The 25,415-nt window shown below is 41.1% G+C and overlaps 1 long non-coding RNA gene across 1 annotated transcript; it reads left to right on the forward strand.

Annotated features, from left to right (window-relative positions):
• Positions 1–299: 299 nt before the first annotated feature.
• On the forward strand, positions 300–1,264 carry LOC120109102. The gene is made up of 4 exons (XR_005510144.1): positions 300–455; positions 543–751; positions 858–943; positions 1,173–1,264. It is a non-coding gene; the product is annotated as an uncharacterized LOC120109102 (long non-coding RNA).
• The last annotated feature ends 24,151 nt before the right edge of the window (positions 1,265–25,415 follow it).

The raw sequence follows: 25,415 nt of genomic DNA on the forward strand, positions 1-25,415 counted from the left end.
CCAAACCCTGCCCTCCCCCCAACCCCGCCCTCCCCCCAACCCCTTCTTGATCGAGTTAAAGATTCCTGGCGGGAAACTGGGAGGAGAACTGAGGCCCGAAAAACCTAGCTCCCTTCCCCTTTCTCCTCAAAACCCTACCTCCACTTCTCCTTCCTCGCGCCTCCAAAACCCTAGCTGAAAACCAGAGGGGAGAGGGAGGAGAAACCCTAGAATTCCAACCTCTCCTCGTCAAAGCCTCGCTCCGTCGGGCGATGGCGCTCTACCTCCTCTTTGAATCCGCCTCCGGCTACACCCTCTTCACGCGTACGGCCTCGACGAGATCGGCCAGAACACCGAGGCCATCCGGAACTCGGTCCTCGACCTCACGCGCTTTGGCAAGGTGGTCAAGCTCGTCGCCTTCCACCCTTTCTCCTCCACCCTCGATGCCCTGAACCAATGCAGCGCCATCTCCGAAGGTGAGCTCCGAACCCTACCTTCCCCCCCATCTGCTGCCCATTTGGGGTTCGAAGTTAAATTTATTCGATTTTGTTGCGGGCTTCTAGGGCTCATGACCGATGCGTTGAGGAACTTCTTGGAAATCAACCTTCTGAAACCAAAAGAGGGGAAGAAGGCTAAGTTCAGCCTCGGCGTTGCAGAGCCCAAGTTTGGGTCTCAGGAAGTGACCAAGATTCCTTGCCAGAGCAATGAGTTTGTTCTCGAGCTCCTTCATGGTGTCAGGTTGCACTTTGATAGGTTCATTAAAGACTTAAAGGTTGGATTTTTGTCACCTGATTGAGTAGTTTATATCTGCTATAAGTTATACTGGGTTTTCATGTAAAGAAGATGTTGTTCTGTTTATTTTGTCTTTGTGGTTATAGCCATCAGACTTGGAGAAGGCTCAGCTGGGTTTGAGTACAATCATTGTTCAGGATCTCGGTCATTTGTTACAACAATGACTATACCGGTAATATGTTTTTGACTATGTACTGGTTATATTTTTAGTGAACTGCCTGTGAAACAGTCTATGGGATAGTTTTGGCTATTGTAAGATAGACAATTTGCTGCAAGTAGATTTTTTATTCTAGTTGCTGCAAGTATATTTTGGAATCCCTTTTTATGCAAGTAAATCTACAGTTATTCTAGTTTTCTTATTTTGTAGTGGCTATATGCTAATCTTAAATTACACTTTGCAGCTGGAGTTTAATAGTTCTGAAAATCTTGAATTTTCAGAATTCTATAAGAAAACTCATACCAAGAAGAACAAAGAATGAATTGATCCTATTTGCGCCCGTGAAACATGTAGGTATCTAAAATCTCAAATAATTATTTAAATCAGTTTCTATTTGTAAGGTTATATACATTTAATTCTGTTGTTACCTTTGCATGGACAGTCAAAGATTGTTGAGCTTGCGAGAAGAATCTTCCCAATCCGGTGTTGCAATTAACATCAGAGGAGATGTATAGGCAGGCACTTGGATGAATAGCAAGATCAGGATATTTTGGAATTTTTAATTTATATTTTAATGTGTTTGGTGATGATTATCACCTTAACATATTGGTATGGATGAAACATTGTGATGTATGGTTAATAGGTATGCTTGACTTTAGACTTATAGATGATGATATTTATAATGAATGATTATGGATTCTCCAACATTATGTATACTTCTATTTGGATGAGAAAATGTATTGTGCAATATGGATATTGGATAGGCTGTGTTGGTTGTACAGAATTTGGAACGAGCCCAAAAATAAATATTAAGCTTATAATTTGAATTGTTAATTAAATACAGGTTAATACTTTCTGCCACTAAAAATGTTTGTTGCCAATGCATTCAATACATTCTGCGACCAAAACTATTGGTGGGGGAAGATAGACATTCAGTGACCTTTTTTTTGGTAGCGGAAGGACAAACCTTCCACGACCAAACTATTTGGTCGGTGTTGAAATTAGCGACAACAGATTTGGTCGCTGATTAATTTTCTTCGGCAACCAAATGTTGTCGTTGTTGGTGTACCTTAGGTGACCACACAATATTGGTCGCCAAAACCTTTTAGTGACTAGGGTTCGGCGACGAAGGGTATGGCTAGTCGCGAAAAGGTTTCGGCGACCAATATGGTTATTCGGCGACTAGAATCTTAGTCGCTGAATATGTATTTTCTTGGTAGTGCTTCCACACCTTCTGACCCTACTACTCGACACTCCCCCAGCCCTAATCATGACTCTGATTTTCCCACCTATCCTCCACTTCAGCACCATCTACTTCAGCCGGACCCTCCACTGCACCACCTACTCAGCCACTAGAGGTCCGGATATCACCTGAGCAGCTCCGGGAGTTTGCGACAGGAGATCGTGAGGGATCTTCGGGACGACCTACTGAGAGAGCTCCGAGGTCCAGCGACTGCTCCCTCTACTGCGTTGGTTCCATCATTGGCAGCCGTGACCGAGATGACGGCTCATCTGAGGGAAGAAATCTACAATGTAAGAAGCCTAATTCAAGCCCAATTTTTAAATATGAGTGATGTCACGAGTAATACAAGAAAGATGCGAGATGACATTCGACAGAACCTAGGCAGCCAGAGTCAGGGGGCGCGAGCGTCTAGCCAATGTATTGATCTTCAAGTTGGATACCCTACAGGAGAATCTGACTGAGCTTACCTCGATCCAGAGTAGGGCTACCTCGGAGATCATAAAGCAGCTAGGAAACATTACAGATGGGATCAGTTTAATTATGCAACAATCTAGACTGAGCAAGGGAGCCACATCCTCCACCACAAAGAAATCTTAGTGTAGCTTGCTTTTTCTTTTTGATATGTACTTACTTCTCTACTTTTGGATGTATCTACAATTGTACTTAAACTTACATCAATACAATGAGTAGACATTTTTTCTTCTAAATTGTGCAAATTTGATCTCTAACTGCTTGTATGATGTGCTTTCTGCCTTTTTCCTATGATGACAAAAAGGGGGAGAAAATATATTGAATAGACATGTAAAGGGAATCAATAAAAAGAAAACTTTTAAAACACAAAATAATTTGTTCTAAGTGGATTCGATACCTCGAGGCTCATTATCTCTCTGTTGGGGCTCCTAAAGGAGTAATCTCCAGAATCTATTCAAGGGATATTCGGAGATTAGTTGAATCATACTCAAGAACAAATTGGCAGATTTTTCCTCTAAAAACCAAAAATTTAAGTTCAAAAGCTTCAATACACTAAAAGAAAATTTCAGAGAATCTAAACAAAGTTGAATGCATGTGTTGAGGGGGAGAATCTGAAATCTTAAGAAAGCAAATTCATTAAATATATATAAGCCAAATAATTGATTGCATGACATGAAGGCTTATATAATTTCAAATGAAAGGGGGAGCTTTAACTTCAAAAATTTACTGTTTCACACCTTTCAGTTTTGGATAAATTAAATGACTAGACACTTGAATTCATTTTAGAACTTTACTATAAATCTACTTTTTGGTTGAGCAATTCGCTTTACAAATACTCAATGTTTTGTCATCATCAAAAAGGGGGAGATTGTGGAGTGATTGATTATAACCCTATTTGATTTTGATGAGCTCAAAGCATTTGAGTATATCTTAAGTTATACTAATGAATTCAATCTAGTGTTTCAGTCAATACTTGTAAATTTATGGTTAAGTATCTCAAGATTTGGTTCAATACATTTTGGATAAGTAAAGAATTCAATTTGAACCAAAGTCTGAGACTCGAGTCGACTCCGGGATATTACGAGTCAACTCCAAGCGTATCAGAAGCACTGGCACAAGCTCGAGTCGACTCCTGTACATTACGAGTCGACTCCGACTGAGAACAGACAGACGGACAGAAAGTTCATCTCAGAACCTGTCAACGAGTCGACTCCGATGCTTGCCGAGTCGACTCCAGCATAGTACGAGTCGACTACAGGGAGTAACAGACAGAAACACAGAGAAGCTATTTTGGACTCTGAGAGCCGAGTCGACTCCCGAAGAACTCGAGTCGACTCTGATGGTTGGCAGGTCGACTCCTAAGGAAGCGAGAGTCGACTCCCAGAGAAATACAAGGCAAAAAGTCAGAGAGCCAATTTCGGACACTGAGAGCCGAGTCGACTCCCGCAAAGTTCGAGTCGACTTCGAGGCAGCGCAACCCCAAAGACAGAAGACGGTATTTTCGTCTCTGAGAGGCGGGTCGACTCCAAGACAGTTCGAGTCGACTCCAAGGCAGTGCAACCCCAAAAGACAGAAGACTGTTTTTCGGATACTGAGAGCCGAGTCGACTCCGAGACAGTTCGAGTCGACTCCGAGATGGCACAAGTCAACAGACAGAAGATCGGGAGTTCGGGCTCTGAGTGCCGAGTCACTCCCAGAATATCCGAGTCGACTCGAGTGAGCAAATTTGAAAGCAACTTCTCTGGATTCCTTAGAACGAGTCGTCTCCAAAAGTGCCATGTCAGCTCCAGACATTAGGGAGTCGACTCCAGGTTCAGTCGAGTTGACTCCAAGTCAAGACAGCACTTTAATTCAAATCCAGAACAGTTGCCGAGCCGTCTCCAGAAAAGCATGAGTCGACTCCTGCAACAGGCGAGTCGACTCCAGATCGCGCGAGTCGACTCCGATCCCAACGGAAACATTGTCAGGAGTTGCAGAATGTGCAGAACGGCTAGAATATTGGGTCTAACGGCTAGTTTTCATGGGGAATGGCTTAAATAGCCACAGAGAACTGTAGCAAGGTAGAGAAGTGACATTCCATTCAAAGAAAACAAGTAATCTCCACCTACCAAAGGATTTCAAAGGAAATACACGTGAAATAAGGAAGAGAGGCATTAAACTCCATCCAACCAACTCTTTCCAGCATTCAAGAAGTCTCCATCAGTCATCAAGTCTTCGAGACATTCAAGAGGAGACCCCAAGTTCGAGAAGCCCTCCTCTACATCTTCATAAATCTGTTTGAGGGCTCTTAACTTCTCTCTTGTTATTAATCACTGAATATCTGCTTGTTAAGAAGCTTCCTTTTTCTGTCTGTTTTTCAAACCATTTGTTTCTTACTTGATTCAATTAGGGGATTGAATCAAGGGTGTTAAGGTTTGTTGGTGAGCCTAGGTTGAAACCAACGGTGTAAGGGTTTGATTGTGATCTCCGGGAAAACAATCGGGTGGTTCTAGTCTGTGAGCCTGGGAAAAACCGATTGAGTTCGTTTGTGATCTCGTAAAACAACAAGTTGGGTTGTGAACTTGTAAAACAGCCAGCTGTAATCCGAGGGGTTATAGTGAATTCCCAAGTGAGGCTTGGGGAGTGGACGTAGGAGCAAGGGTTAACTCCGAACCACTATAAATTTGCTTGTGTTCATGATTGCTTTATTATCTCTTACTTTCCCTTCATCCACTGCATTTAGCATCTAATTAATCTACTCGAAAAAAGATTTAATTAGTTACTCACAAAGCGTTTAATTGCAATAATTATTTAAAAACCCAATTCACCCCCCCTCTTGGGTTGTCTATCTGGGCAACAACGGAGGACTGGTCGCCGGCGGATTTGGTCGCGGGATCGTCGGGAGGACGCTGCGGACGGTTGGTGGACACGGGATCAACGGGGAGACGCCGGGATTTCGACGCGGCTTGATGGCGGAGCTGGATCTCGGCTGCGGGCTACGTCACAGGCGGAAGACAAGGCGGAGATGCTGGTTACGGGATCGTCGCCGCGGACGGTGGGCGGCCGCGTGAGGTGCTCTTCGGGGGAAGAAGATGAACAGTAGCCAAGCCATTTATTTATTTTTTTTATTGTTATTTATTCATTTATTTATTATGTATTATTTATTTTTTTCTCAAACACTGTTCACATGAACAGTGTTTTTATGGAACACTGTTCATATGAACAGTGTTTTAACGGGACACTATTTATATGAACAGTGAATCGTAAATTTTTAGTTATTATTATTATTATAAATTTTATATGAAGGCAGGTAACGAATTGGTTGGAAATTGGCTTTGTGTTTGCGGTGGGTCATGATCGTTGAGTTGCTTGAACTTGTTCTCGAGCCCAATGTCTTCCAAATTTAATTATTGCTAAACTGCTTCAGATCGAACTCGACCAGTCAAGACTAGAAACAATACCATGACTTAATAAAAAGGGTTAATCAAACATTTTTCTTAGCAAATTATAACTTTTGATCGAGCCAGGACCAAAACCTATTTAATTATAACCTTAACTTCATCAGGTTACCAAACAGAATCAACACAATCTCCTCCTTATATATTTTTTTTGTAGTTTTCATAAAAAATCGTAACCAAAAACATATTTCAAATTTGTTTCAATGATTATTCAATTTTTTGGTAAAATATGTATTTATTAGTTTAAGAACATTGATAAGTGCTATGGAAAGATAACTAATTTATGAATTATTAAGCACTTATCACACCCCCAGACCTATATTTTGCTAGTCCTCGAGCAAAATAAAAAAAAAGAAAAGCTCTAATTCACTTTTGCAGGCATCACGATCGCATTTACCATATGCAACAAGGCTTTAAACCCCTAGGTTACCCTAGTGGACGAGTTATAGTCTCGTGAGGGTTTGCAGCGAAGATACCCACAAACTTCAATATTAAAATGAATCATTTATTGTTATGATTAATTTGTTGTTGTTTTTTTTATTTATATATATATATTTTTAATTTATTTTTATTTTTATTTTTATTTATTTATTTTTTTTTAATTCCTTTTTTTTAAATTTGATTGATCTATCAAATTCCAAATGCATACTAGCTAAGAATTTCAAAAAACTCTCTCTTTTCATTAAATCTAATTTAAGATACATAAATGATGAAAATTTCAAAGCACACATGGTTTTATTTACTAAGTCAGCCCAAATTCTAGGTTAGTATGCTATCTAAGTTAAAGTTATTAAGTTTCCATTTAGGGAGTTGTAAGACTCATTTATACTGGAGTGCTCGGTGAAATCTGGACCGTACACAAGCTAAGGGTTCGGATCTCCAAAATATTGCTAATACTAGTAGTTTTCAAGGATTGGTCGAAAGGACCTGCTCACTGATTCAAAATCATCTTATCTGCAGGATTTCGAGAGTTGTGGATGTTTACTTTAGTACCTCACAGGCTTTATCTGTAATATTCCAGTTTACTCAAATTTTTACAACGACGGCTTTCACACTATTGTCTTTTTCAAGGTCAATACAGAGTTTTTTTTTTTTTAAACATCATAAAAGATATATAAATTGTGCACTTTTACTCTTGTGGTGATTTTTTCGTGTAACGAGCAATCAATCGACAACTCTCACGCCAGTTGGCACAAGGTGTCAGGCATCAAGACTCCCCTACAGACTTATGCTCGGAGTTCTCATCGCAAGCCCACTTGATCTTTGACAATAGATAGCCCTTTTCGATGTTCCTGACTAAATCCATTATTATTGATGATATATATATATATATATTTTTGAATTAGATAAGAATGATTTATCAGGGTCCAAGGTTGCTACTATACTATCAACATATTGTCGAGCCTAGACCTTAGAAGGGTCGGCCAGTGTGTAGTGAAATTCCAAAGTATTAATTAGCTTACAACTTCCTAAGAGAGACTTAATAAAAAGAACTTAAATTTATATTACTTCCGACTAGTCATTGGGCTTTTTATATTTTATATACCTTGTGTATTTATCATTCTCGCATTTATGTATAGAAATTAGGTTTTTAAAAACAAAAACTTTTTTTTATTTAAAATTTTATTATTATTATTATTTTATGAACAAATTTTTTTTTTTGAATGAAAATCAAGAAATGAAAATCAAGATGAATACCCCCAAACCTAAACCTAACATTGTCCTCAATGTTAAAAAAAAAAAAAATCTAAGAGAATTGGGTTGCCTCCCAACAAGCGCTAAGTTTCTTGTCTTCAGCCAGACACAGTGAGGTAGTTTTTGCATCTCCTTCTATGAGGTCATCTATTTTGTCTATTATAAAATACTCAACTTCCCTCGCGGGTTGGTCGGCCGCATTGAACACATTTAATTTTACTTTCATGTTCCCAAATGATATGTTCATTACCCCCGTTCTACAATTGATGCATGCATTGGCTGTTGCTAGAAAGGGGCGCCCAAGGATCACTGGGATTTATTTCTTAGGATTAGGCTCATGTTCCATATCAAGGACGATGAAATCTACTGGAAAATAGAATTTGTCTACCTTGACAAGAACATCTTCAATTATCCCACGTGGTGTTTTTATAGATCGATCAGCCAATTGAAGGGATACCGAGGTTGGTTTTAATTCTCCTAACCCAAGTTTCTCATAAACTGAATAAGGTAAAAGGTTGACACTTGCCCCTACATCTAAGAGTGCTCGATCAATGAAATTATTTCCTAAGACACAGTAAATGGTGGGAGCACCAGGATCTTTGTATTTCGGAGGCGTGTTGTGTTGGAGAATAGAACTCACTTGCTCAGTTAGGAAAATCTTTCTAGGCACATATGTCCTAGATTTTCGCTTTTGGGTGCACCAGGTTTTTAAGAAATTTGGCATAGGAAGGAACTTGTCTAATAGCATCAAGAAGTGGAAGATTGATCTTCACTTGTTTGAAAACCTCCATCATCTCCTCTAGTGAAGTTCCCTTTTTGCCAAAGGGAGAGGGTGAATTAAGAGCTTCAGGAAATGGGGCCTTTGGGATGTGAGTTTTGGCAGAAGATGGACTAGCTGAAGATGAAGAAGAAGGTTTTATATTTTTATTTGACACATCTCTATCCTCTTCTTCACCTTCCTTATTGTTGTCCTCCCCAATCTTATTGTCTACTATACGTCCACTCCTTAGGGTGGTCAAAGCATTGGCTTGTTCATGATGAATTGCATTTAATTGATTTTCTTGAGCCATGTATTGTCCCCTGGGATTACTTAATGGTTGGCTTGGAAGCTTTCCTTCCTCTCGCTTGTTCAGTGCATTAGCTAGTTGCCCCATCTGGGATTCTAGCTTGGCGATTGATTGCGTATGAGAGTGCACCAATTGTGTAATGGTTTCCAAACCTTGAAGGGCGTTCAACACTTTCTCCTCAAAGGCTGTGTTTCTTTGGGTTGGAGGAGGAGTGTGTTGAAATTGAATCGAGGGACGGTAAGGATGAATATTTTGTGGGGTTTGAAAATTCTGAGGATTTGAAGAATTTTGGGAATAGGGTTGGGCAGTATTCCGAGCTTGCTGCTTCCAAGAAAAGTTTGGATGATTTCGCCATCCCGGGTTATATGTATTGGAAAATGGGTCATTACCCGGTCTAGGCTGTGTTTGAGCAGCATTGATGTGTTCTTGCACGAGTTCGGAGAATTGGGGCGCTGAAGGGCACTCATGAATAGGGTGGGATGGGCTAGAACAGATAGTACACACTTGTGCTTGGGAAGAGTTCATGTAATACCCACCTATCATCAGTTGATCAATCTTATGGGACAATGCATCTACCTTGCTAGACAGGTCCATAGAATGACTTATTTCACAAATGGTCCCTTTTCTTTGAGAACTCAGGGGTGCTTGACGAGAACAAGAAGCATGGTGGAGGGAGTTTTCATTTAGATTTTCAAATAATTACAAATAATTGCCATGCTTCATGCTCATTTTGAAGCATGAATGTCCCCCCGCATGCGGCATCAATCATCTGATGGTTTCGTTCAGTCAATCCGTCATAGAAACATTGCACTAGCTGCCATTTAGGTATTTGATGATGTGGGCATTTACGGATTAGGTCCCGAAATCTCTCCCAAGTTTCATGAAATTCTTTTCACTCAGTTTGGAAGAAGCTTGTGATGGCACGTCTAAACTTGTTCGTTCTTCTAATGGGAAAGTATTTTTTTAAGAATTCTTGTTCCATTTGATCCCAAGAACGAATCGAGTTGGCATCTAAAGAATTCAGCCATTGTTTGGCTCTATCTTTAAGGGAGAAGGGGAATAATCTAAGTTTTAGAGCATCATCAGTAAAGTTCTGAATCTTGACAGTGGTGCAAATCTCAAGAAATTCATCTAGGTGTTTGTATGGGTCTTCATTGGTGAGCCCATAAAAAGATGGGAGCATTTGGATCACACTAGATTTTATTTCATATTGTCCAGCTGCTACTTCAGGTAATCGAATGCAAGATGGGGAAGTGTAAATGGTGGGAGTAAAGTACTCCCTCAGGAGTTTGGGTTGTTCTTCAGCCATCTCAGGAGGTGGGGATGATTCTATTGTTCTGATCTTAGCTCGAATATTTCTAAGGGTCCGTTCTATTTCAGGGTCAAAAGGTAATAGGTCACGTACTCTAGAACGACTCCCTTGCATACACTAGTACTTGATCAATCAAGCATGCAATAAAAGGAAAACACATAAATCCTTGTATTTGTCCTAAAATCACTAGACAGCTCCTAACTGGTTTGAAGAGGGCACCTGATAAGTGCTAAATAATGCATAAATTCATATCTTATTCATAGCACTTATCATTATTTTAATTCACATATTTTGTAAATTTAACTAAAAAAATGTGTTACCCTCATCATTGCATTTTAATAAATTAATTCGAGTTTGATTTAGTTATTTATTAATTGAGCCTAATGTATGCAGGTCGAATCTAATATATGCAGGTCGAGTCAAACTTATTTCGGATGATCCCTGAACCCGAATGACACGCACCCTGTTCATCCCAACTCTATTGTTTCCTTCACATCCAATTGAGCTCGACTTTTCATGTTCTAACCTTTTGTCCCAAAATCTCCCACGTTGCAATGTTTAAGCCCATATCACGTTCATTAGACTTTATCCCGGCTGAAACCAGCCATTCCAGTCATCTCTTCATTACACGTCATCATGCAAATCCCCTTCATTCCATCTCAACTTTGTGGATTTTCCTCCACGTCCTTCCCAACTCCCGTATTCCAAAGTCCACAGCCGGAACAGAGCCGAGACCCACGGACCAGCATTTCGCATCTCCCCTTGCATCCCGACTTGGCCACACCCTCAACGTCTTCCGTTAGATCCCAGTCAAAATAAGCTTTCCAGATTTCCTATCATCCTTATCCAAAGCCGAGACCCATTCCCTGTTTCTGGATCATCTCCCAACCGGATCCCCAACTCCACACTCCCTACAAATCCAACCAAACTCCCAGCCGAGATCTTCTCCGCTCCCCCTCGCGCCTGTGCCCATAAGCCACGTCTTCTTTCGGATCGATCTCACATCCTTATCCCTTCCGTGTTCAAAGCTCCAGCTTATCTATGCTTCAGCCGATAACCAAACGCATCCTCCCAGCATCCTCTTCCTTCGAAACAGAGTACCAGCCATCAGCCGAATCCAGCTCCTCCCAACATCCAAGATCTTCTTCCGGACTCCCAGCTTCCACCGTGAAAATCTTCATCCCGTTCGCGTTCGGATATGCTTGATTCAACCATCCACATGAGAAATCTCACACGGTATCTCCCCTGTTCTTGCAATCAACCTTATCCCAACATCTCAGCAACCATCCTTTACCGTCCACATCATCCTAATCCCAGCATCCCCTGTTCCCAATCGGATGAACATTCCAAACAACCACTCCCAGAACCAAGTTCAAATCCCATCCTCTCCACGATAGCTTCTTTCCGAGCTTCACGGCATCCAAATGCATCTTCCCCTATTTCAAAACTATCAACCCAGTGTTCCGAATTGATCTTCTTCAAGATTCCTCCCACGTCCACGAACAAACTTCCCTGCATCCTCATCCCAACTCCATCATCTTGGATAAATCCATGATTCGGACAGAGCAGCATCTCATGTCCCTTCATCCGCATAAATCCGCATCACCCGAAGATCTCCTCCCAGCCGGATGAGCATCCCATATCTCTCCACGTCTGGAAGTTAACAATCGTCCGAGATCACCTCCACGTTGATTCTCCCACGTCCAGCTTCCATCATCCATGGATAAAGATCAATCCCTCTGCTCCGCATCATAGATCTTCATCTCAGCCGTGCGCATCTATTTCAGGTTCAACTCTATCCACGGATGAATTCATAGCACTTCCCTATTTCACACGTCTTCATCTCAGCCGAATCCCTTGCATCCCAATCCGCGATTCATCTTCATCTCCCCTGCTTCCAAATCTCTCAGATTTCTTCTCATCCATCACCCACCGAACTCATCCTTATCTTCCCGCTCGCATGGAAGCAAAACAGGGGAGATTGCAGCCTATAAAAGGCCCAGCGTGAACCGAGAGGACCATTCCTCCTTCCCCACCGGGGAGGGGGGCATTCCCTTCTTCCTTACCGAAGGGAGTCGGCTGATCATCTTCTCAGAGGGCGGGGAGAAGCCAAGTTCCCACGAAAGAATAAAAAAAAGAGAGAAAGGCGAGGGAGAGAATACTTTGTGATATTTTGGGAATAGAGAGAGTGGGATGGAAGGGAAGGATTTTTATACAAAGATGGAAGCCTGTTGCTGTGCTGCTGCTGCCATCCACCACTGCATGGAAGCCTGAGCTCTTCTCCAGGGCTGGATGCAGCCCTAACAAAGGGAGACGGGTTTTATATTTTATTTTATATTCTTGGGGTTGTATGAACTTATTGTTTTTAATGGATATCTTCTTTTGAATCATATTTAATTTCTGTGATTTTAAGTATGATGTTCGTACAACTGTTCTTCATGATCACTAGGTAAATATAAGATAGTCCATGCTTAGGGAAGATGCGATGTGCTGCCACCTTAGATTAGGGTAGACATTTCATGCCAACTAAAGATGGATTATGCCCAAATTACTTTTGTGAAATTTTATTCGAATGCTTGTTAGGCTTGTAGCCAATTTGCATGTTTATCCAAGAATAAATTAAAAATATAATTAATCCTTGTTCCGATGTTAGTGGTGAATTCCTTGCCCTAGATTTCCCCAAATTGATATCATTTTAATTGCATTTTCTTTTATTAAATTGCTTAGTTTAATAGTCTTCACAAATTCATCCTTTTAAATATTTTTATTTTTAAGAAAACAACTATACTCCAATCCCTATGGATCATACCCGTAATCACTATTCTACCAGATACGTGCTATTGCGTGGTCTTTAAAGTTGACTATCAATTTTTGGCGCCGTTGCCGGGGAGCGATGAAATCATACCTATCTAATTCACTATTATCCCATATTTATTTTAAAAAAAAAGAGAAGAAAAAAAGAAAAAAAAAGAGAATTGAATTCAGTCAGGTACATCGAAAAGGGCTACCTATTGTCAAAGGTCAGCGGGCTTGCAATGATGAACCCGAGCATAGGTCCGTAGGGGAGTCTTGATGCCCAACACCTTATGCCATCTGGTGTGGGAGTTGTTGACTGAATGCTCGCTACACGGAGAAATCATTACAAGAGTAAAAGTGCATAATTTATTTATAAATCTTAAAAAAAAAACAGAGAAAGAGAAAATAATATTGATCTTGAAAAAGATGATAGTGTGAAAGCCGTCGTTGTAAAAATTCGAGTAAACTAGAATATTACAGATAAAGCCCATGAGGTATTAAAGTAAACATCCACAACTCTCGAAATCCTGCAAGATAGGATGATTTTGAATCAGTGATTAGGTCTTATCTGACCAATTCTTAGAAATTACTAGCTTTAGCAGTATTTTGGAGGATCTAAAATCTTAGCTTGTGTATGGCCCAGATATCACCGAGCACCCAAGTATAAATAAGTCTTACAACTCTCTAACAGAAACTTAATGACTTCAACTTAAGTTGCATATTGACCTAGGATTTGGGCTGACTTAGTAATTAAAACTTTGTGTGCTTTTGAAATTCTTGGCATTTATGCATTTGAAATTAGATTTTATAAAATAATAAAATAAATTCTTTAGACAGCAGTTTGTGGGTAGCTGTGCCGGAAACCCCACGAGACAAAACTCGTCCACTAGGGCCACCTAGGGGTTTAAAGCCTTATTGCATACGGTAAATGCAATCGCGATTCCTGCGAAAGTGAGTTAGTTTTTTTTATATTTTATTTTGCTTGAGGACTAGCAAAATATAGGTTGGGGGGTGTGATAAGTGCTAAATAATGCATAAATTCATATCTTATTCATAGCACTTATCATTATTTTAATTCACATATTTTGTAAATTTAACTAAAAAAATGTGTTACCCTCATCATTGCATTTTAATAAATTAATTCGAGTTTGATTTAGTTATTTATTAATTGAGCCTAATGTATGCAGGTCGAATCTAATATATGCAGGTCGAGTCAAACTTATTTCGGATAATCCCTGAACCCGAATGACACGCACCCCGTTCATCCCAACTCTATTGTTTCTTTCACATCCAATTGAGCTCGACTTTTCATGTTCTAACATTTTGTCCCAAAATCTCCCACGTTGCAATGTTTAAGCCCATATCACGTTCATTAGACTTTATCCTGGTTGAAACCAGCCATTCCAGTCATCTCTTCATTACACGTCATCATGCAAATCCCCTTCATTCCATCTCAACTTTGTGGATTTTCCTCCACGTCCTTCCCAACTCCCGTATTCCAAAGTCCACAGCCGGAACAGAGCCGAGACCCACGGACTAGCATTTCGCATCTCCCCTTGCATCCCGACTTGGCCACACCCTCAACGTCTTCCGCTAGATCCCAGTCAAAATAAGCTTTCCAGATTTCCTATCATCCTTATGCAAAGCCGAGACCCATTCCCTGTTTCTGGATCATCTCCCAACCGGATCCCCACCTCCACACTCCCTACAAATCCAACCAAACTCCCAGCCGAGATCTTCTCAGCTCCCCCTCGCGCCTGTGCCCATAAGCCACGTCTTCTTTCGGATCGATCTCACATCCTTATCCCTTCCGTGTTCAAAGCTCCAGCTTATCTATGCTTCAGCCGATAACCAAACGCATCCTCCCAGCATCCTCTTCCTTCGAAACAGAGTACCAGCCATCAGCCGAATCCAGCTCCTCCCAACATCCAAGATCTTCTTCCGGACTCCCAGCTTCCACCGTGAAAATCTTCATCTCGTTCGCGTTCGGATATGCTTGATTCAACCATCCACATGAGAAATCTCACACGGTATCTCCCCTGTCCTTGCAATCAACCTTATCCCAACGTCTCAGCAACCATCCTTTACCGTCCACATCATCCTAAATCCCAGCATCCCCTGTTCCCAATCGGATGAACATTCCAAACAACCACTCCCAGAACCAAGTTCAGATCCCATCCTCTCCACGATAGCTTCTTTCCGAGCTTCACGGCATCCAAATGCATCTTCCCCTGTTTCAAAACTATCAACCCAGTGTTCCGAATTGATCTTCTTCAAGATTCCTCCCACATCCACGAACAAACTTCCCTGCATCCTCATCCCAACTCCATCATCTTGGATAAATCCATGATTCGGAACAGAGCAGCATCTCATGTCCCTTCATCCGCATAAATCCGCATCACCCGAAGATCTCCTCCCAGCCGGATGAGCATCCCATATCTCTCCACGTCTGGAAGTTAACAGTCGTCCGAGATCACCTCCACGTTGATTCTCCCACGTCCAGCTTCCATCATCCATGGATAAAGATCAATCCCTCTGCTCCGCGTCATAGATCTTCATCTCAGCCGTGCGCATCTATTTCGGGTTCAACTCTATCCACGGATGAATTCATAGCACTTCCCTATTTCACACGTCTTCATCTCAGCCGAATCCCTTGCATCCCAGTCCGCGATTCATCTTCATCTCCCCTACTTCCAAATCTCTCAGATTTCTTCTCATCCATCACCCACCGAACTCATCCTTATCTTCCCGCTCGCATGGAAGCAAAACAGGGGAGATTGCAGCCTATAAAAGGCCCAGCGTGAACCGAGAGGACCATTCCTCCTTCCCCACCGGGGAGGGGGGCATTCCCTTCTTCCTTACCGAAGGGAGTCGGCTGATCATCTTCTCAGAGGGCGGGGAGAAGTCAAGTTCCCACGAAAGAATAAAAAAAAGAGAGAAAGGAGAGGGAGAGAATACTTTGTGATATTTTGGGAATAGAGAGAGTGGGATGGAAGGGAAGGATTTTTATACGAAGATGGAAGCCTTTGCTGTGCTGCTGCTGCCATCCACCACTGCATGGAAGCCTGAGCTCTTCTCCAGGGCTGGATGCAGCCCTAACAAAGAGAGACGGGTTTTATATTTTATTTTATATTCTTGGGGTTGTATGAACTTATTGTTTTTAATGGATATCTTCTTTTGAATCATATTTAATTTCTGTGATTTTAAGTATGATGTTCGTACAACTGTTCTTCATGATCACTAGGTAAATATAAGATAGTCCATGCTTAGGGAAGATGCGATGTGCTGCTACCTTAGATTAGGGTAGACATTTCATGCCAACTGAAGATGGATTATGCCCAAATTACTTTTGTGAAATTTTATTCGAATGCTTGTTAGGCTTGTAGCCAATTTGCATGTTTATCCAAGAATAAATTAAAAATATAATTAATCCTTGTTCCGATGTTAGTGGTGAATTCCTTGCCCTAGATTCTTCCAAACTGATATCATTTTAATTGCATTTTCTTTTATTAAATTGCTTAGTTTAATAGTCTTCACAAATTCATCCTTTTAAATATTTTTATTTTTAAGAAAACAACTATACCCCAATCCCTGTGGATCGATACCCGTAATCACTATTCTACCAGATACGTGCTATTGCGTGGTCTTTAAAGTTGACTATCAATTTTTGCAAAAATTGATAGTCAACTTTAAAGACCACGCAATAGCACGTATCTGGTAGGATAGTGATTGCGGGTATCGATCCACAGGGATTGGGGTACAGTTGTTTTTCTTTTAAAAAAAATAAAAATATTTAAAAGGAAGAGTTTGTGAAGAAAAACTAAACTAAGGAATTTAATAAAGCAAAATGCAATTAAAAGGATAGTAGTTTGAGGGAAACCTAGGGCAAGGAATTCACCACTAACATCGAATCAAGAGTTATTTGTATTTTAATTTATTCTTGGATTAATATGCAAATTGGCTACAAGCCTAAAAAGCATTCGAATAAAATTTTACAAAAGTAATTTAGGCATAATCCATCTTCAGTTGGCATGCAATGTCTACCCTAAACTAATGCGGTAGCACACCACATCTTCCTTAAGCATGGACTATCTTATATTTACCTAGTGATCATGAAGAACAATTGTATAAACGTCATATTTAAAATCACAGAAATTAAATATGAGATGAAATAAAATATTCATTAGAAGCAAAATAAGGTTTATACAACTCCAAGAATAGAAATCAAAATATAAAACCCTTGGCCCTTTGCTAGGGCTACATCCAGCCCTAGAGAGAATATCAGCCTTCCATAGAGTGGTAGACGGCAGCAGCAGCACAGCAGCAGGCTTCCATCTTCATATAAAAATCTTTTCCTTCCATCCCACTCTCTCTATTCCCAAAATATCACAAAGTATTCTCTCCCTCTCTTTTCTCTTTTTTTTTTATTTTTTTCGTGGGAACTTGGCTTCTCCCCTGTTCTCCCAGGCCGACTCCCTTCGGTGAGGAAGAAGGGATAAAGGGGGCAGCCCCCTCCCCTGGTGGGGAAGAGGAGGAATGGAAGAGAATGCCTCTAGCCTTCATCATCGACTCCCTTTTATAGCCTTCACAGCCTCTGTTATCAACCTTCAGATATATTCTTCCGAGTGAGAAGATAAAGGAGAGGAACGGTCTCTGTTCCGTGGACGTGGGTGAGTCTCTTGAGATGATCCAATCCGGACGTTGGGAGCTGATCACGTTTGGCTTAATCCTTGGAAGCTTATCCTCGGATGCTGGAACGCGTTGGATGGAGTTGATCCGGAACGCTGGGAGGATAATCCTGAGTTCGGTGGGTGATGAAGACGTGATCCTAGAATTCGTTGAACTTGTTTTGCTGAGGGAAGCAGCTGGCAGTGCGGATGAACCTTGCTCCACTGGGAAGAATCTGGAAGAGACTAACGAGGCTTTAACGTGGAGAGAATCTCGGACGGAAAGAGCTGGGACTTTGCTGGCTTGAGCCGTGATAAGATGGTACCCTGTTCTGAAGCATAGGATAAGGATGCAAAGCTGGGAGGAAGCTGAAAGAAGATTTGATGGTTTAGGATGCGGGATAATGATGGAATTGATCGAGTTGTTGGGAGCTTTGGATGCGGAACTGTGAATGGCATGCAAACGGGATGACAGCTCTATTCCTTGGGAGGATGAGCTCGGGAAAGATAGGAACAGGGGATTCTTCCGTGGTCAATGGGTCTCGGCTTTGTTTTCGTGAAGGGAAGTTGAAGAAGAAACGGATATGCTCACGGCTAGGGAACTCGGAAGACGCGGGAGCGAGAGGATGAAGACGTGAGTGATCCGGTTGAGATGCGGCTGGGAGGATATTTTTGCTATTGTTGCTATTTCGAAACCGGGGAGAATAGCTGGGACCGGATGCTTGGGCTTTATCCCGTGGGTGATGAAAGATGAGATTCTCGGACTGGGTGAATGTCGTGGACGAGGATGGAGCTCTGGTGGTTGATCCGTGGGATAAGGAGGATCTCAGACTGAGAGGACGCAATCGGTTGCGAACTGAAGTTGGTTGGAAGATGGAATAAAGATGAACTCGATGTGGATGAAGGGGAGGAGGTTTTTGGAATGCAGAAGGGATGAGGATGATGGGAAGATATGCATAGGAGAGGATATGGCTTTATTCATGGACGTGGAAGAGGAATTTGGGATGAGTGTGGAATGTTGGGAGGTTGGATTTGGCTGGGAGATGGAATACAATCCATGAAGCCGAGAGAATCTCGGCTGGGAGGAGCTGGATCTCATCGCGGAAGAAGAAATTGGACGTTGGGAGATTCGGCTGGGAGGAAGTAGTGGATGAGGAGAAATGATGAAACATGATCTGGTGACGCGGAACAGGGGAGAGGTGTTGCAAGATACGCGGGGCGGACGCATGAAATTTGGGACTTGAACGGGATGATAGGCTTGGTTTTGTTCGTGGGACCCGAGAACTGGAAAGTGACGTGGAAGCTTGATCTCCAAGCATTTAAAGGATGACGTGGACACGGGTTCGGTTCAGCTGCAAACGCGACCTGTACACATTAGTTCAGACATCATCCTAATTAGTTCGACGTAACCTGCACACATTAGACTCGACCAATAAAATCAAGCAAACTCGAATTATTTCTAATAATTTATTAAAATGTAATGATAAGGGGGAATGAATTTTCTTATGTTTAAATTTAAAATATATGCGTAAAAATAATGATATGCTATAAGTAAGATATTAATTCATGCATTATTTAGCACTTATCAGCACCTAAGCCTCCAATCCGGTCTAATGAACCGAGTTAACCAGGTAAGCTCCCAGGTAAGTGGAGGGGTCACGATGCGTTCGCAAAGGTCCCACTTAAAACCCACTTGCCTCGAACAGATGAACTGTCTCCCTTATAGGGACAAAGCTTGCCTAGACATCAACTAAGCCACAGAGCGAAATTGGTGCAACTTTCGGTGATCTTCGTCCTATTGAGCTCGAATGTCCCTAGGGGCCAATGTCTAATTGATTTTAATTAAAGTGACACTATATGAGATTGAGTTCACCTAAATTGGGTAAGAGTCCGGTGATGAAATCCGGCTCTTAGCTTGTTGGGGTGATTGCCCTTACTAAGTGCGGAATAATTTGTGTATGTGTATCAAGCATGCATTCACACTTTTGCTGAAATTAAAATCAAACAATCACCACAAAATTTCAAGCTAATAATTAATTTAAATAAGAAAGGTTTAGAAGTTACCAAAGGAAATTTCTCCAGCAATTTAAATTTTTTTTAAGCAAACCTCTAAAGCATTCCTTTTTGATAGCCCAGATCTCCTCTTCGATTTCTGATCAAATAAGACCAAAAGAAAAATAATAATAATAAAAAAAATTAGTAGAAGAGAAAAAGGAGATAAAAAAATTACAATAATATAAAATATTTTTTTATTTTATTTTAGATATATATATATATATTTTGAAAGTTTGTTTTTTAATTAATTAAATTTTTTTTTAATGATAGGAAAAATAACTATGCAAGCAATCCCCGGCAACGGCGCCAAAAATTGATCGGTTATTTTAATTTCAAAAATAAACCACGCAATAGCACGTATCCCGTAGGATAGTGATTACGGGTGTCGGTCCACAGGGATTGGAGACAAGTTATTTTTCCCTAATTGAATAGTTACTTCAAAGGGTATAAGCTAGAGTAAATGATAAAAACTAAGAATTAATATGGATGTAATAGTATGAATTATCTATGGAGGAAGGTGTTTAGGGCTAGAATCCACCGATAGATTTATATTCATGACGCTTTCAATGATTGAGTTGTATTTAAGACTTGATTGCTTCCGACTACAAGCCAAAGCAATTATAAAAGAAAATTATAACTAATTTCCAGCATGAATCATCTAAGTCTAGCACAAACCATCTACTCTAACGATAAGCATGACCTGTCTAACCTAGCATGATGCATCTGATCATTAAACATTAAACATGAAATCGATGTCACATGAATATCTCCTCCAAACCACAGGTGTTGGATTCGATGAAATAGATCAATCTATGTAAAATATTTTATGCAAGATAAATGATTCACATAAATTGGATAAATCATAAAGATCAATTGATAAATTCTTCATCATGCATCACTCTTACAATACAAACTCAAATCAATAAAAATGAAACGAATACTCCTCTATGGCTTCATCAAACCCCTAAACCGAGGTTTAGCTGCTCATGATGCTCGGCGACTTTGATCGGCTTGCTGAGATGCTCCACGCCATCCGTCTCAAGTCTTTCCTTTTTTTCTTTTTTCTTTTTTTCTTTCTCTAACTCATCCGCTCACAGCATCCCTCTTTCTTTTATTCTTCTCGGCACCATAACAGAGCATGCTCTATTCCTTGGTTCTTCTCACCATCCTCCCCCCTCCCTGTTCGCAGAGTAATCTCCTCTTTTATAGCCGTCCGGCGCACGCAGAGAGAGGGAAGAAGGAATCACGGCGGCTGATTCCGGGGCGTGGTGCCGAGATGCAGATCACGGGAGAGGAGGAAGAGGGGCCGCGGGATCTGGTCGGTGATGGCGGAGAGAGGTGCCGACTAATGAAGTGGCGGAGGATCTGGTCGCTCCGGATGCACCACGGGCGGAAGACTGGGCGACGATGCTGGGATTTTGACGCGGTTGGTTCGCTGATCTTGGAGGAGAAGACGCCGCACGCGGTGATGGTGAAGGGGCCGGATCTCCGCTGCTGGGAAGAGTCGACCGCACGGGCACGGTGGGCACGCGGCTGATTGTGGCCGACTGGAATCACGGAGGACTGGTCGCCGGCGGATTTGGTCGCGGGATCGTCGGGAGGACGCTGCGGACGGTGGGTGGCCGCGGGATCAACGGGGAGACGCCGGGATTTCGACGCGGCTTGATGGCGGAGCTGGATCTCGGCTGCGGGCTGCGTCACAGGCGGAAGACGAGGCGGAGATGCTGGTTACGGGATCGTCGCCGCGGACGGTGGGCGGCCGCGTGAGGTACTCTTCGGGGGAAGAAGATGAACAGCAGCCAAGCCATTTATTTATTTTTTTTATTGTTATTTATTTATTTATTTATTTATTTATTATGTATTATTTATTTTTTCTCAAACACTGTTCACATGAACAGTGTTTTTACGGAACACTGTTCATATGAACAGTGTTTTAACGGGACACTGTTTATATGAACAGTGAATCATGAATTTTTAGTTATTATTATTATGATAAATTTTATATGAAGGCAGGTAACGAATTGGTTGGAAATTGGCTTTGGGTTTGCGATGGGTCATGATCGTTGAGTTGCTTGAACTTGTTCTCGAGCCCAATATCTTCCAAATTTAATTATTGCTAAACTGCTTCAGATCGAACTCGACCAGTCAAGACTAGAAACAATACCATGACTTAATAAAAAGGGTTAATCAAACATTTTCCTTAGCAAATTATAACTTTTGATCGAGCCAGGACCAAAACCTATTTAATTATAACCTTAACTTCATCAGGTTACCAAACAAAATCAACACAATCTCCTCCTTATATATTTTTTTTTGTAGTTTTCATAAAAAATCGTGACCAAAAACATATTTCAAATTTGTTTCAATGATTATTCAATTTTCTGGTAAAATATGTATTTATTAGTTTAAGAACATTGATAAGTGCTATGGAAAGATAACTAATTTATGAATTATTAAGCACTTATCACTCATCCTCGACTAACTTTGGAACAAATTTAGTTAGCTCGGTAAATTTAGCTTCGTATTCTGCAACAGTCATATTCCTTTGTTTTAGATGAATAAACTTATGCTCTTTTTGCGTCCTTACACTCCGAGGAAAATACTTATCATAAAATGCTCCTCGAAATTTTTTCCAAGTGAGTGGCTCCCTATCCCGCTCATATTTATGTTCCAACATCCGCCACCAGTTGAATGCCTCACCTTGTATTATGTATGATGCAAACAAAATCTTTTCATCATCCTGGCATCTCAAGACAGCAAATGCTTTTTCCATCTCTGTAAGCCAATTGTCTGCTTCCAACGGTTCTGTATTCCCCTTGAAAGCTGGATGAGCCAGCCTCTTAAATTCAGCTATACTGCTATGTTGTTCACACTGTTCCCCTCGTCCTTGCTGTGGTTGTGTCTAAGGCAACTGCGCTTGTTGTTGTAGCAACTGCTGTTGCACCTGCTATTGCATTTCATAAGGCCCACTTGGTCTGCATAACCTGGCCTAGGCCCGATTCTTGTTGTCCTGTCTGAGTATCACTAGCAGGATTGACGACTCTCTGCTGCTGAGGGGAGCTACCAACTTGTTGGGGTGTAGTGTCATTTTGCAGGTTGGGTGCCTTATTAGTAGCTCTGCGAGTAGTCTTTCTCATCCGACGTGGAGAAATCCTGACCTATGTCTATCAGATAGCAGCATGCCAATAATAAGCTTACCAGTTCATTACAAGTACATAAAATGGTTGCTACAATCATCATAAACTAACGTCGCAATGTCCCTAGTGTCTACCCATCTACACTCATGTCATGTCAGATTTTCTTATCTCATAATTTATCCAATTATGCTCTGATACCACTTAAGTTGTCACGCTCCCGACCCGAGATCGCGAGCCGGGGGTCCGCGCCAACCGCGCACACCCGTAGGAAACTCTCCCTACGAGCATGCAAGGCATCTAAACTAAACATCTCAACTATATATATATCTAAAATAATTCAGCTGAAATAAATGCAATCTTACTCCATTGACTGACCCAAATTATATAGTCTCATAGTTCTAAATATGCAGCAGAACAATAAAGATAAAACATCAATTTAAATAAAGCCTAATCTAGGATAACTTGTGCTTCAGTTCTTCTAGTCGCTCTCCCATTTTAAATCCCCGATAGGTTAGTTCTCGGAATCTGTAAAAACAACAAGAAATTGTATAATGAGGTAGATAACCCAGTAAGTAATAAACACCTTAACTAGTCAATTCATATAATAACATAAAATATAAATACAAATTAAGATGAATCAACGTAATAACATAATCAATTCCTTTTCAAGCACAAATTCATTAAAATTCGTATTTTTCAAAATATCTATATACATAATCATAAATCTGATTCAAAATAAATCACATTCATCTCATCAGCCTTTAGCTACGACCACACTTATACTCTGTGGCTAGGCCAGAAACTGAACCGCACTTATACCCTGCGGAGTGGGCCAGAATACCGTACTTATATCCTGCGGAGTGGGCCAGAATACCACACTTATACCCTGTGGTGGGGCCAGAATTGCCAATGCATAACCCCTAATTGGCAGGGTCCAGAACATAGTCAGGCTGAGAGTTCCAAATCTAATGCACATCAAAATTCTTTTTGTAATAAAATAAATATATCATAATACGATCTAAATATGCATATATGATGTAATAACAGTAAATATAACAATAGTCCGAAAAATATTGTTTCAATTCACATATATATTTTTTATTCAAATCATCATCTCATAAAATTCATAAATCACATATAAATTCACTTAATAATTTATTCGATGCAAAAATAATATTATATAAATAAAGAGTCTACAAAAGGCAGTTCATTACTTACATCGAACGCGATTCACAATAAATCCAATTAATCTCACAAATCCCTCGCAGAACCTAATATCCAAAAATCATATTCTTCTTTTAATATTCATCACAATATATATAAAACTTAAATTTTAACATTCTCCCAGGGCTGACCCTGCCAAGATGTCTAGCACCCCGGTTTCGGGTTCATACCCGTAGACCACCCTCTTCCCTTTATTTTTTTATTATTATTATTATTTTCTTTCTTTCTTTCTTTTCTTTTTTTTTCTTTTCTTTTCTTTTATTTTCTTTTTCTTTTCTTTTCTTTTCTTTCCTTCTCTTTTCTTTTTTTTCTTTTCTTTTTCTTTTCTTTTCTTCTCTTCTTCTCCCGAAGCTTCCTCTCCTTTCTTTCTTTCTTTTTCTTCTTCTTCTCTTCTCCTCTCTTTTCTTTGGCGGAACAGGGGACCCATACCCCCCATTTCCTTCCTTCTCCGTCGGACTCAGGGGCGGCCATGGTGGCCAACCCCGTTGGCGGCAAGGGGTGGCGAAGCAAGTGCGACCACCCCCAGCGGCTGGCAGCGGCGCACAAGGCCGGCGGCGAGAGGACATGCCCGAACAGGGCTCTTCTGTTTTTGGGTAAAAATTACGACGATGGCCGGCTCCAAAACCATGACAAATCATGGCTAAATATCACAGAAGGAAGAGAAGAAAGTTAGAAACCCTTACCTTAGCCTCCGACGAAGACCGGCGATTCTCTTCCTCTCCGGCGGCAATGGAAGAAGAGGAAGACCACCCGTGCCTCCCGGTTTTTAATGGCTCTCTCTCCCTCTCTCTCGGCCAGCAGCCCAAGGAAGAAGACCCCAAACGCGGCGGCTTTGCTTCGGATGGCTTCAAGGGGAGGAAGAAGCCCTAGAAAACCAGGCGATCCCGGCTTCTTCGGGATGATTTCTTCCTTCATCTCGCGCCCTCACGTGCGACGCAAGTGAGGCCGAAATTTGGGCTGGGCCGGTCAATGGACCGGGCCCAGTTTCAGGGTCTCACATCCTTCCCCTCTTAAAAAAATTTCGTCCACGAAATTTTCACGAGTAGAGAATACTTCTTCCAAACTAAGTCATAACACTCTTCAAATCAAAGTCGTTTTGTCTGACCAATATTAAATAATTCCATTCACCACACTTTCTCTGCACACACTGATTTAAACCTCAACATACTCGTGTCTAGATTTTTTTTTTCTAGAATTACTTGCTTATTGGTACATTCATTATTATGTCTTCATCCGTGTGAACACTTTCGAAATTTAAAAGTTCATATTCTTCTTTTGGCAATTAATCAAAAAACATTATGTAACTATTTAATCCTTTCTAGCAGCATAATGAGTTGTCTAACAAAGAGTAGTGGGTATGGCTAAACAATAAATAGGAATAAA

Source organism: Phoenix dactylifera, unplaced genomic scaffold (assembly GCF_009389715.1).
Source record: "Phoenix dactylifera cultivar Barhee BC4 unplaced genomic scaffold, palm_55x_up_171113_PBpolish2nd_filt_p 001808F, whole genome shotgun sequence".
Lineage (NCBI taxonomy): Eukaryota > Viridiplantae > Streptophyta > Magnoliopsida > Arecales > Arecaceae > Phoenix > Phoenix dactylifera.